This window comes from Megalobrama amblycephala, linkage group LG6 (assembly GCF_018812025.1).
Source record: "Megalobrama amblycephala isolate DHTTF-2021 linkage group LG6, ASM1881202v1, whole genome shotgun sequence".
Lineage (NCBI taxonomy): Eukaryota > Metazoa > Chordata > Actinopteri > Cypriniformes > Xenocyprididae > Megalobrama > Megalobrama amblycephala.
Window position 1 is genome coordinate 26,243,723 of NC_063049.1, and position 14,722 is coordinate 26,258,444.

General features: G+C 35.9%; 2 long non-coding RNA genes across 2 annotated transcripts in view; one reads left to right on the forward strand and one right to left on the reverse strand.

Moving 5' to 3' along the window:
• On the reverse strand, positions 1–8,717 carry LOC125270228. Its single transcript, XR_007185299.1, has 2 exons — positions 8,395–8,717; positions 1–1,782 (listed from the first exon to the last, which is right to left on the reverse strand). It is a non-coding gene; the product is annotated as an uncharacterized LOC125270228 (long non-coding RNA).
• LOC125270229 overlaps positions 7,322–14,722 on the forward strand; it is a 17,236-nt gene continuing 9,835 nt past the window's right edge. Inside the window, exon 1 of the long non-coding RNA XR_007185300.1 lies at positions 7,322–7,588. This is a non-coding gene — a long non-coding RNA (uncharacterized LOC125270229). The remainder of the gene's footprint in view (positions 7,589–14,722) is intronic.

The window sequence follows — 14,722 nt, forward strand, 5'->3', positions numbered from 1 at the left end:
TGTAGTCTTAGATTTATTTTATTTGTGCTAGAAATGTCTCCATTCACAGTAAAGTGTCTCTTGAACACTAGAGGGCGGCATGTTGACATTAACAGTATTTCAGTGGCTAGAGCGACATGCTTTAACACGTGGTTTTTAAAACAAACAAAAACACTTTTCAAAATGTTGATTTATTGCCTACTGACAGATTGAGTGTACAATAACATGTTATGAATGTAATTTAAATGCACATCAGTAATTTCAGTTTGGCTGTGTGTAATTGAATGTTTTTCTGAACTGTTTTTCTTTCTTTCTTTCGTTTCTCATAAAAAAGAAAAAAGAAGGTAGTTATCAAGTCGATGGCTAAATACAAGCCACTTCCTGTCTTTTGGCTCAGTCTGAGCATTTCACGGTATGTTAACAGCTGCAGGGTGTTGGGCAGGCCAAATTGGTCCACAAGTGAAACATTAAGTAAGCTCTTGGACATGTTTACCAGTTCTACACAGATCGTGGTCACTGTGTGTTCTTAAGATTTAATAATCCACAAGGGTCAATCAAAAGTTATCAAATTCACACGGTGCACAATGTCTCTTTAATATAAATGTTTAGTTAAGCGACTCCTACCCGGCTGCTTCAAGTATGAGTTATGTCATCTACTAATGTGAAATGATGTATGTTGTCAGTAACTAGATCTTGCAAATGAAGAGAGTCATAGCTGTGGGAATAACTCAAATATTTATATAAATGCAGGTGACATTATTTATTTTAAGTGTTCATCTATGAACCAAAAAATAATAATTAAAAAGCCATAAAAATATACTTTTAAGGCAGTGACCAATTTTTGATGCCAGGTGTTAATTATTGCTCCACAAACAAATTTTCCATAGCATTTATATCGAAGCAGCCTGTATACTAAAATCTCAGCACAAGGGCAAATGTGTACATTTAAGCCAAAAACATATAAGCATTAAAGAGGCTTCCATTTCTGTCTGGGTGACTTGCACTTGTGAACTTGTCTAAATGTTGGCCGGTGCCTGTAATGTGATCTGGTAATACTTCAGGTTTAAACAATCTCTAATTGCCAGCTAATAGTCCTGATCCCATTATACTCTTAGAAAAGCACAGGTGTGCTTCAGTAGAGATGGCTTCGGGGCTCAGCAGGTCACCAAATTACCATTCTGAGTGGCTTTTAATGGAAGCAGATGTTAGAGGTAAAGAGTGACAGCAATTTCTGTAGGAAACCATGCACTTGACAAAATCACCTCAGATACTGTATAGTAAATACTGGCCTTTACTTAAACCCTGCACCAAAGGAGCATTTTTATAGGTAAGTGCATATTACTACTTTTTTCCTCTTTCTCTTCCGTTTTAAAATGTCTCAGATGTTCACAAGATCCAGCAATAAAAAAGAAGAATGCAATAAAATGAATATAATTAAAAACAAACAGAATTGTTCATATAGAAATGTTTTTCTTAAGAACAATCAGGCAGATATTTTCCTCCTCCTCTTGTACTGGTAAAGCTTTCAAAGCTTTTCAAATCTTGGCTTGGGCGCATCTTCTAAGCCTGGCATTATTCATCATGCCACAGTACCACTGTATAATGCCACTGTATCCCCCACCTCACTGGCACTCCACTGATAACACACACACAAGACCACTATGGACCTTGGATTGTTGGCTTGTTGGTATTTTCTTTTTCTACTTTCACAGGCCGAAAACAGTCTAATCCAGTTCTTACAGTTCCCAAGCCACAAGCCAACAGCTTTACTCCAATATCCACTCCATGAATCATTCTGATGGCCTGCACAATCACACAAAGAAATAAAAATGCAGTTGTAATTATTTGTAAATAAATTCTCATCTTCAATACATAAAATACATGCATAATTACAGGGAACAAAAGAAATGTATTACGATCCTAAAATGTAATTCCTTAAAGTTTTGTCAAGTGCAGAATAATCATAAATAACTGTAATGCGTCACAACTCAAATGAAAATTCCAGAATCCACATTGTTTGTACAATTTAACCGAACGGCCAACAACACTCATCGTGCTTTGTTACTATATCAATGAGAGCCTGGCTGGATTTCATGAGAGTATGATTTTTAGGACCACTCCAAGTCCAACTGTTGACACGATCCTACTTTCAAAAAAGAAAGGAGGTAAAAATAAGGTTGACATTGAACAATGCAATTGTTTATGCAAAAACTAAACAGTAGTTTGAAACCCTAAAATGAAGGACTATTGCCAACCCAAACTAACTAAACCTCCTGAGCTACTACAATAGTCCCAATCTCAAACACAAAGGCTGCTGGGATTCGTCATATAAACAGTCACCAGACATCCTGCACTGTTAAAAAAAAGGTAAAAAGTGGTATACAACTGTGTTACTGATGAGAAATGATTAGATGTAATCATAATGTACACAACACAAATGAAGACAATTATTGCATGACTCGGTCAGTCTTGCACCTGCAGATATGGCTAAGGGTACGTTTACACAACGACGTACTCAAAAGGGAAAAGTTTTTCCTTTTGCGTTTTTCACATACAGACAACAACTCGGTCAAAACGATCCCCGTTCACACGGATCTGTGAAAATGACCAAAACGCTGTATTGTGCATGCCAGGCCAGTAGTTGGAGCTGTCACTTTGTAAAGAAACACTACGCACCTATAGATTGAACACGTAATACGCATGCGCATGACGTTACAGTTTTCACAAATTCGCGTTTTTGTACGTTACATTTCACATTTTACATTTTCAGGCCACCAAAATGCTGTTGTCGTGTAAATGACCTGCCAAAGCACAAAAAGTTTATCGTTTTTAGATGAAAACAGCCCCTAAACATTCACGTCACATTATTAGTTATTTTTTCTTCCTTTTTGTTATATTCTTTTCTTCCTTTCATATTTTAAAGCAGATTTTTAATTTTAACTAATATTAATAGTTAATATAGTGTGAATTCTGCCTCTACCTATCAAACATTACAGCAAAATATTTAATGTACATTCCTTTTTCTCCATATATTTATTTGATTAAAAATATGACCTAAAACGATAATTTTAGGGGATTTCTCTAAACTGGTCAAATAGTAAAAACAAAACAAAAACAAAAAAAAAAAAACACTTTTCAATAGACATTCAAGTGAACTATGTAACTTCTCAAGTGAGGCAATGTACTAAATTACAAACAGTTTATACTGCTCTCTCTCAATAAAAGGAAATGGCAGCCAATTATTTCACCCACTTCTGTGTATCAGAAAAAAAAGGGTAAAAAAAAAATCCAGTACGAGTTCATTCATTTCTTGAGGAATAGGCGTGTATGTGTGTGGGTCTCAGTATGTCTATAGTTTTGCAGTGATGACGGCCCAGAATGCATTATTTATCTGCCTTTGTAAGGGAAAAGCTGGATTGGAATCACAGAGCACACTGGTTTCCTTTATAAATGTCACAAAAGCAATTTGGATGCCAAATAAATTGAGGTCTGACTGATAGTTGGATCCAGAATGATATATCGTCATTGTGATGTTTGATGACTCGTGATTGGTTTGGATTTGTTTCATTCAGTAAGTGAAATGTGACCGTTTCCCCTCATCTTTTTTACAGAAGGTGAAGAGAGGCTGACAAAGATCAAATTAATCTATTTTGTTTAGAAGTAGCATATCAAGTAAAGCATGAATCATGAATTCAAACCTTCATGTAATAGACAATCCTGCTCAACTAATATTGAAAATTAAAGTCATATGACATCATTGAATAATAGTTGGATAAAACGACAACAATGCTATGTCAGGGCAATAATCCAATATTTGAATTCAATTTAGAGAAAAACATTTCTTGAGATTTTACATTTCTTTATTTATCTGGGATAAGAAGCTGTAAAAATGTCTGTTTTGATGCTATGTGTGAACAAAACTTTAGATTCCGGGTGTGAGGGGGCGGTCGCTACACTTTTTATTCCATTTACGCCGCTTGTATGAACAAGATTCACCAGAAAATTCAATCTGATAATTTTACCGTAATGTGTGAATGTGGCTATTGTCCATTCAGAGACAAGTCTAAATATAGTGTTCATTAGAAGTGTCCAAATTGAGTCATTTCTGTGATTTCTTATTAGGAGTCAATAAATGTTTATGGGAACTACAGAGGGCCAGTTTAACATTAATAGCCGGTGACAGCAGACTCTCGGTTGATGCCTGAGGTCAGACTGACATTTCCCACCGTTATAGTCAAGATTTGAGACTAGTGGATCTAATTTACACAGATTCCACCCAGAGTGTCCGAAACACCTAATGTCTTCCACTGTCTTCTCTTGGGAAACACGGCACAGGGCGTTTCATATGACCTCAGGAGCAAAACGACATGATGTCACTTGGTTGGATTTAGGACACAATTCACTTCACTGTTTAGATGTTGCCTTTCCCATGAGCGACCTTATTATACGCAGTATTAATTGACTGAAGAACAGGCTGATGTTGAACACGATAAAACAGCCATAATCAAATCCACTGCGAAAGGCAGCTCAGTGCACTGCATATTCGTAATGCAATGTAGCTGATTGATTAAAAATGTCTTTTTGTTCTCTGCTGGAATTGCTAACTATAGACTCATTAAACATCCCATGAGTGATTGTTAAACAGATTTCCTGATGCACTATTTATAGCTGCAGCGCCACATAAACCCGTTTTTCCCACAAGTCCTCTCTCACAGCCACACGGACGCACTGTAAAGGTCTCCGAACACCCCCTACACAGATCTCTGTGGATGAAAACTCAGACGCTCACAGCACTAATCACTAAGTGACCATTCCCAGCAGCCGAAGGAGGGGGTCAAGCACAGGGCAAACGGGCATGGGAAAAATGCAACAATTATATCATTTCCTGCTCTGCCTTCACTATGAAAAAATGGAGAGCGTTTACTGCTGGGTGGAGCCATTGAGTTGAGTGAGACTGTTGTGTGTGAGGCTTGTGACAGTTATGTTGAAAGTTTTGTGCTCTTCCACCGAACTACGGAAAGAATGTTTTGCTGAAGGGGTCTAAACCCAACCGCTAATATTTATTTAAACATTTTAAAACATAAATTATTTTTTTAATGTAATTATTTGTCATTTAAAACATTATTTTAATATAAATATTTTAAATATTTTATTTACATTTTATATTTTTACCACCACTATATTAAACATTAAAGCACAGTATTTAGTATACATTCATTTTCTCTCCACATATTTGCTTAAAAATATTACATAAAAAGATACATTCTAAACCAGTGAACAGTAAAAATAAAAGACTCTTTAATTAAAATATTATTTAATATACATTATATTAAACCATAGCACAGTTGAGTTACTATGTTGGCACAGAAAATCTTAAGACACTGATTTGCTAAAAGTTAAAATCATTAACATTTGGTTTTATCATGTGTAAATGAAAAAAAATATATAATAAAAACAATAAATTTGTTACTTAAATCTATTATTTTAAAATCAAAATGCATTATTGCTATTTGAAACAGACTTGTATTTGAATAAGCTTTAAGATGAGTTGTAACTGTTTTTGAAATTATTTTTAGTGAATGTCTGAATGTGTGAATGAATCACCTACAATGTGATTAAAATCTCTAAACATGTAATAATAATATACGATAAGATCAAAAGGGCTATGTGAGAATTTTTTTATGTATTAATTTTGTTATTGCTAACAGGCCTTTTTTTAATAACACAATATTTTTAATGTTTGACAATTCGCCAATATCTGGATTCCAACCGACTCCAACTAGCAGGCCCTTTTTATTATTACAAAAATGGCTAAAGATCTTTCTATGACACATTTAAGAAGAAGAAAAAAATCTAGACAATGAATTATTTTAGACAAATATGCTTGCACTATGTCACTGACTAGATATATTTAAAATAATGCCATGTTTTACTGGTCACGTAAGACATTTGGCATTATAAAGGACCCACAAATATTCCCCCACTGCATTATTATACATTATATTCAAATTTGGGTGAACTAAACACTATCCACGAATCACTATACATATTGTATACTGCAATATATTGTTACACCCCAATTATACAATTTTCAGGAAAATTCCAAAAGAAATATATTCTTTTTACACTAAGTGACAATAGCAGCATTTTCTTAATGACATGCATTTACACTAGGTGAAAATAGCAGTAGATTCTATTTACAGCATGTAAAAGTATCAGATCTTTGCAATAAGAGTAAAGATGCCATCTATACTTTATAGTGGAAGATACTATTTGCACCTCAGTATTTTTGGTGTAAATGATTATTAAATGGACGCTGCACCTACCCAATAAACACTTTAAACTCGTTCAAACAATAAACAATAAACTCATTCACAGTTTATTTGCACTTTCAGAACATTATTTTCATTTTTATTGAAAATAAATGCGAACTCTGCAAAAGGCGGATTCGGACCCATGTCGATCGTGTTAAAAATCAGGTCTGCGAGTATTACTCACTACTGCTGCTAGACTGGGTAAACCCAGCCTGATCTGCTGGCGATTTGATTTCGCCCGGCAACTCAGTCTGGAAACCCGTACATTCATTTCTGCTGCATCTGTTACACTTTTGTGGGAACCAATCACAGACTGGCTTATCCACCTTGCTCGCTATTGGCGGGTATAACACGATGACGATAGAGAAGCGACAGCAAGCAGCTTTTAACCTCTCAACGATCCTAAATGACTTCTTTAGTTTAGCAAACAAATCGCTCGACTGGGTGTAAATATCACTCACTTTCATGTTTTTTTGCACAACCTGCAAAAATCGCTCGATGCCATTGCTGCTTCTGCAAACCGCTGATCAATGGTACAAACCAATACAAACTAAACCTGTCTGGAGTTTTCGTGTCGCTCTGCAAAGTACGTCACCTGGATCGTTGATCTGATTGGTTGAAGGACTATCCAATTGCGTGAATAATGCTCGTGTGCAGTAGAAAATACATGCAGACTCTCCAGACCAATGTTCAATTTTAAATTGAGCTTGGTCTGGTGATAGCCAGACAATACTGCTGCACCTCTTTTTTAAAACTTGAGTGGCCCAACCAGACATTGGTGAGTGGAGCTAGTGTAAATAGCATTTGCCAACAAGGGACGCTATTTGCACTTAGTGTATACACTATATAAGTGTCTATAGACATTCCATTCTGTACAATACATTATTATATTTTTTTAATAATACAATTTTCTAACATTTAACAATTCTTTAACAATAGTATTAAATGCGTTTTGTTATGCATTAGAACTCGATCCTAATATTAACAAGAATATGCTAATTATCTTCAGTTACGTCACACCAGTAATGTTATGTTCTTCGCGCCAATATCCGGATTCCAACTAATGTTAGCAGCGACCTTTTTATGTTATTACAAAAATGGCTAAACCACCACCATCTATGACATTTAAGAAAGAAACACGTCTAAAAGATGACAGGACAGTGTAAAAACCTGACACTTTGGTCTTCTGAAAGAGAACTAACAGATAATTAGAATTACGACGATATTATCATCAACATCTTAAATGCAAAATCCCGCGACTCCGACTTGTTTAGAGCAGACAGCGGCCATACAAGGTAAGCTATGGGTAGGTTTTTGTAGTCTGGCCCGCCGTGGCATGGTTAATATGCCATATTATTTGCATTTGTGAGCAATGGGTTTTCTGAAATGTACATAAGCCACATGTACTGTATTAGCAATGGCGAGTCGTCGACACAGACTTTATTGTAGCGCGTCTTGCAAACTTGGGTAACGTTAAACTAAAGTTGGTTTTATATTCGCACATTCGGACATCCGTATTCAATAGCCTTGTTAATCACACTACATTGGACATTCAGTGGACATTCACAAGTAAATATGCCATTAAAACAATACTTGCCTATTTTGATCAACTGTGAAAAATGTTGTAAGTTGACAATCGTTGGTTGTCAATATCATGTCGCTGCTTAAAATTCGCAAACATTAATTTATTGCACATTTATTGGAAAGTCTGAATTGATCAGAAGTCCGAATGTGCGAATATAAAACCAACTTTACCGAAGTGTCTTGCAATACAATAACTTACCCCGTTTGCTTTGACGTGTTCGTGACCTGTTTAATCTTTCTTACATTCTTCACCTTTAAGGCATGGACGTTTATATTGCCGTGCAGTGACCCGTTTATCTTTTTATTTTCAAATTAAGCCGGCTGAAAAAAACATGGGGTGATGCGAATTATTCCGGCCCACCCACACTTATAGAGGCCCATGATCATCTATTTTCTGCACCCGCCACTAACTGTAATCTCACGCAGAGAAAAGGGATATTACTTAAATAGTCTCACGTAGTCAGGTCTATAGGTCTCAAATATACTCAAACTATCATAACAGAGTTATTTTAATGACCTCATCCGTTGACATGATGCCGGTGAAAACAGATCAGATGCTTACCGCTGCCATTTTTGTTATTTATTTTTTTATTGAGAAGAAAGCGGCGCGCGCAGCACATTTATCTAACAGTCACTCTCAGGAGACGGCGTCTGGATGTTCATTAACAGTATATCTCTGCAAAGGTATGTCCAAACTTATTTTTACTTCTTAGGAGAAAACGAAAAAGAACTTCGTCATGAGTATATTGGGGCCTTTAATTACGTTCAGTTTACGTGTGCATGTGTGCGAGCACGAGCAATATTTGCTGTAGTTCAGTTAACAGCCACCAGTGTTGCTAATAACAACGGTTTCTGAATTCTACATACAGCCCTTTTAAAGGATTAGTTCACCCAAAAATAAAAATTGTCATTTATTACTCACCCTCATGCTGTTCCACACCCATAAGACCTTTGTTAATCTTCGGAACACAAATTAAGATATTTTAGTTAAAATCCGATGGCTAGGTACTAAATCCATAAAGGTACTAAAAACATATTTAAATCAGTTCATGCGGGTACAGTGGTTCAATATTAATATTATAAACCGACGAGAATATTTTTGGTGCGCCAAAAAAACAAAAACAATAACGACTTATTTAGTGATGGCCGATTTCAAAACACTGCTTCAGGAAGCATCGGAACACAAATGAATCAGTGTATCGAATCAGCTGTTCGGCGCGCCAAAGTCGCGTGATTTCGGCCGTTGGCAGTTTGACACGCAATCTGAATCATGATTCAATACGCTGATTCATTTGTGCTCCGATGCTTCCTGAAGCAGTGTTTTGAAATCGGCCATCACTAAATAAGTCGTTATTGTGTTTTTTTTGGAGAACCAAAAATATTCTCGTCACTTTATAATATTAATATTGAGCCACTGTACTCACATGAACTGATTTAAATATGTTTTTAGTACCTTTATGGATCTTGAGAGAGGAAATGTCATTGCTCCCTATACAGGCCTCACTGAGCCATCGGATTTCAACTAAAATATCTTAATTTGTGTTCCAAAGATTAACGAAGGTCTTACGGGTGTGGAACAGCATGAGGGTAAGTAATAAATGACAGAATTTTCATTTTTGGGTGAACTAACAATTTAATTCATATTTCGCTAAGAAGAAAATGTTCTATATTCTATTTAAGTATATTTTGTCTGGAATAGGTTTGGTTACAGCACACCTGCCTATGATTTTCAAGACTTTGATTAGCTGCTTCAGGTGTGTTTGATTAGAGTTGGACCTAAACTCTGCAGGAAGGTAGATCTCAGGAACAACCCTGGTTTAAACAATTGAAAGCCTTAATGGAAAAGGCCTGTGGAATGTTTGGATAATGAACTCTTGAAAAGGGGGTAATTGGTGTCAGGTGTTCCAGTCAGTTCAGGTGTGGCACCCCACCATAAACATAACTGCATAATATTAATGACCTGCTGTTCAAAGAAATAAGGACCTATGAAAAAATATTTCAAAGGGGTTGAGAATATGACATTATGGATTGAAAGATTTGAGTGTCATTGAATGGTCAGTGAACGGATATACTATAAAATCATCACAATTCAGAAATACTAACAGCAGGGATGTGTGGCAGCATTTTATTGTTGCCTGAGTTCATTAGACAAACTTTAAAACCAAAACTATATTTCAATCCAAACAGTTCTGAATTGATGAACATGTCAAAATACTTAATTCACAGCATATCTGATCAGCATTAATGGGAAGTTTCCAGATACACAATGCTCACCCCACTTACTACATATAAGGGCTCACATTCTTCTTTCATCACTGAAGTTGATTGCACGATTAGCTCAACAAAGATGCCACTGTAGCATGTTGTGGGTTTTCATGTTTGTGGTTCATTAAATTATATGGTTTTAATGATTTTAATCAGATGAAGATAATTTTATAGCAAACATTTAAGCAGAAATCCAGATAATTCCAGAGTTAATCGGTTTATATGTATTCACTGTTCAAAAGTTTGGAGTCTGTTGGATGTTTTTTTTTTTTTTTTTTAAATGTGATTTTTAAAGACTTCATTTATTTGAGTAAAAACAGTAATATTGTGAAATGCTATTACAACTCAAAAAAGCTTTTCTATTTTAATGTATTTTAAAATGTAATTTATTCCTGTGACGGCGAAGCTGAATCTTCAGTGTCACATGAGCCTTCAGAAATTATTTGAATATGCTGATTTGGTGCTCGAGAGACATTTCTTATTATTATCAATGTTGCAAACAATTGTGCTACATAATATCTTGTTAGTATGTCCTCCCCATGATTCTTCAAAAAGCAAATAAAAACAGCGTTTATTTAAATTAGAAATCTTTGGTAACATTATAAATGTCTTTACTGTCACTTTTGATCAATTTAATGTGTCCTTGGCGAATAAACTAATTTAAAATAAAACATTTTATTGACCCCAAATTTAACATTTTAACCTGTTAATAGAGATGTATTCTGTCCAAATCAAGACCAGCACTAACTCATGCAAACCTCCGGATCCTCCACCCTGATTTTCATGAAGGGCTTAAATGAGCAAACACCCACTTGTCTTCCGGACTTTTTCCATTGCAAATGGTAATTCGCTCACTCATGGATATTCATTTAACAAGTCACAGAACTGAAATGAAGACATTCTACGCAAACCACAGATATCTTTTTCTTCTTCTTTTTTTTTTTTTTTTTTTTTTAACAATAACTAGAATTTGAGCTGAAGTAAGAAACAGGCCTCTCAATGTCAAATCTAATGGAACAATTATATGGCAATTTCTAGAGGCATCAATTCACACTCATCTATGCTGGTGGGGAAAGCCAGTGTACCAATAAACTAAATCTGTCAACTTCAGCCTTTCAGCTCTCACCCAAAACCCAAGCTGAAAAGTATTGCTGTTAAAGCTTGAGGTAATGACAGACTGGCCTGAATTTTACATCACTCTTTTTTTAACTCCCATAATTCACCCCCCTGACTTTTATATCCAATATTTCCATGTCATATGTTTGTTACCTATGAGTCAGTGGAAGGCAGAGTCGGTGAGCTATTTGGATAAGTGTTTGGATACTACTATGAAAGCATTTATTTAATTTGGCATGAGCTGAGGTGGAATTACGTCCACTTATGAGGTAAGAACTGTTGTGACAAGGTACTGATGCCAGACCCATTGTGCTTGCAAACTCAATTATTTCTGTTGCTATGAAACATGGAAGAATTTAACACAGCATCCGAAAAATAAGATTTATAGTTTTATACTGGGATTCAAAATGCATGTATATAAAAGATTTATACTGGGAAAAGAGAGTAACGTAGTGACTGGTACATAATTCTGTAAATAAAATCCACATAAAATAACATAAATAAAACTGTAAGTATCACAGTTTGGATTGACTTTAAAAAAGACCAGTCTGAACACTGTGATCACATAAATAATAATGCATCAAGGGATTCAATTTTTTTTTCTTAATAAATAATGGCCTTTGTGAGGGCTCCTTGCTACTCCAGGCTTTCTTTTGTCCTCTATATATGCTTATAAAAGCTGTGTCCAATGGGCAGAAAAGTTTCTGTTTCAGAACCATGTAGCGCTCTAACGACCAGGCAGCACATTATCCTCAAAACGGCTCTTCTCTTTCTCTTCTGTGGGCTAGTTTGAGAGAGGACAAGTGGGTTTTTTTATCCCCTTCCTCCCTTGGCCTTCTTAGTCTTTTCAATGTCACACAAAAGCTGTGATAATCAAGGCTCAATTTCCCTCTCTTTCTCAATGAGTTTGGTCTGAATTTATTACGATGCCAGAGACTTGCTCTTTGATGTCATTAAATCCATGAGGGAGTTCATTTTCTCTCAAAGCACTTTATCAAAGCACTTCAGATGCGTCCTCAAGCTTTCTTGTGCAGAAACGCTCTACCAGAGGGCTGTTCACCACAGATGCAGTGTGTCCTTCCTACGAGCCCTTTAAGAATGAGCTGCCGTGGCTATGTAGCACTCAGTCACTTTATAACCCAGAGAAGCAGGAAGGGTCAAAGGTCATATCTCACTCTGTCAATCTCAATTTTTTTTTTTTAAATCTAAAAGTTAATGTTTTTTCTTTTTGCTATTTAAGGCATTTTGGCTGCATTTACACTGCAAGTCTTAATGCACAGATCCGATCTTTTTTTTGGCCAGTGTATTTACATTCACTTTAGACGCAACTGGTATCCGATATCTGTGTTTACATTAATTCCCGCCCAAAATGATTGTCATTGATAGCTTTGCATGCACATGGTAGACTCTTGGGTTTTGAATGGCAGTGCTATTAAAATTATTTATATATTTCACGTCGGGTGGTCAAGTCATGATTACCTGCCAGAATGGATAACTTAACAGATGTCAATGTCATGGATGTTTTGCAGCACGATTTCTGACTGAACTAATATAGACTGGAAAATAAAGATAATTTGCGTTTGTTATTTTACAGTCGTTAAATCTACAATTCTGAAGGGAAATAAAGTAGCAGCTAAGATTACATTTATTTGAATGAATGATAAAGAGAGCACGAGCAAGGAGAGAGCGTACACGAGAGAGAGAGAGGTAGTAGCATACCCACCCAGTGAAGCTTTTGGTTTATTAAAATAAAAAATAAAAAAACACATGGCGGTCTCTTTTAAGTTAACTGGGCAGAGGTTCAAATTCAGCTGCTGAATGTTGTGTGTGCATGTGCACACAATTTCTTTCAAGGAAAAAATAGATAGACATTTTCTACCTCAATAATAAAGCTGCGAATTTTTAGTGCGAGTGCATACAGGCACGTCTGCTTCATAATACAACATTAAAGCTACCTTTTAGTAAGCAAACGTGTCGCCCTCACCTTGTGGTGGCTTGGATTTCCAATGGGAATCGGATATGCGTGTTTAGACGTAGGTCGCATGTCCAGAGATCGGATATGGATCTGATTTCAAACCACATTTGGAAGTGGCTCAGATTGGATGCGAAAAAATCGGATCTCGTGTGGATTTTTGTGTTTACATGTGTGCAACAAATTCCGATCTGTGTCTGAGCAAAAAAATCTTTTTTTTTTTTTTTTTTTTTTGTGCCAGTGTAAATGCAGCCTTTGATAGAATTTCCCCCAATGGATTTGCTCTAATGTAGATTAATAAAAATAAAATAAAACTTTAAAATAATACTTAAAACTAAGAATTGTCTAAATATACACATTTTGATTTGCCCTATTTCCAACCAGTCTTTAGAAAATGTAAAATTGGTTACATTTGATCTTACAATATTTAAAGTTTTTCGTGTTTTTTTGAAGCTTTGATTGTGTTTATAGTGTGCAATATAACATGTGTTCATGTTTCGCGTGTAAAAAAACACAGTATTTTTCACATAATTTACTTATCTGTATACCGCTGTTTCCACTGTCATAAAAACGGGCTGATGACTTCCTTGTTCTATGAAGTCCCTCCTTCAGAAATACGTAACGAGTTCTGATTGTGCCAGCGGTTCCTGTGTTGTGATTCGACAGCAGCTTAGCGCATCTTGTCCGGAAAGGTCACGCCTCTTACCATAACGTGGAGATGCACGCGCTCAGTGTTATTGTAAACATGTCTTTAATTTTACCCTATCAATTTGAGCCGGAATCAGACCTGATTGGACTGCGGGATGAAAATAACAGCGTTTCGACGACATGCCGACAAACACACTCTACAAACGCAACTCTTGCTCTTCTCCGTGGGAGCGCAACAAGACCACGCCCCCTTTTTTGTGTATTCCTGTGGGCGGAGGTTAGTCAAAAAACTGTTTTAGTGACGTCATTAAAGAAGGAAGTAGAGGGATGTAGTCCAAACTGGCCGTTCGATGTAGGCGACTTCTGTTAAATAAAATATCTCGCTTGGCATTGAACTTTGAGCTTTAAAATTTTACAAATTTTATTTATACTTTAACAACAACATTACACACTAACTAAAGTTTGAAACATGGGATCACGAAGAACGGGACCTTTAAACAATTTTAAAATGAAATTTAGAAATTGCAACATTATACATACATACATACATACACACAGTAGGCATATAAATTTAGGTTTGCACAAGAACTGGGATGCCAAATAGGGTTACAAAGGCTTGATTTATTTGGGTGGGTTGAAAACTCAATTTTTCCTCAAACATTTCATGGAATATTTTGAGAGAACACCATGTAAATTAGATTTGTCTTCATGTTTGAGTTCAGGTTAAAAACTTTTTTTTTTTTTCTTTGGACTCTTCATTGGGATACCTAATATGCATGGTGTTTCCACATAGAAATAAGTCACAAGCTAGGGTCATCGTACAGTTTGTTATTCTCACAACAGT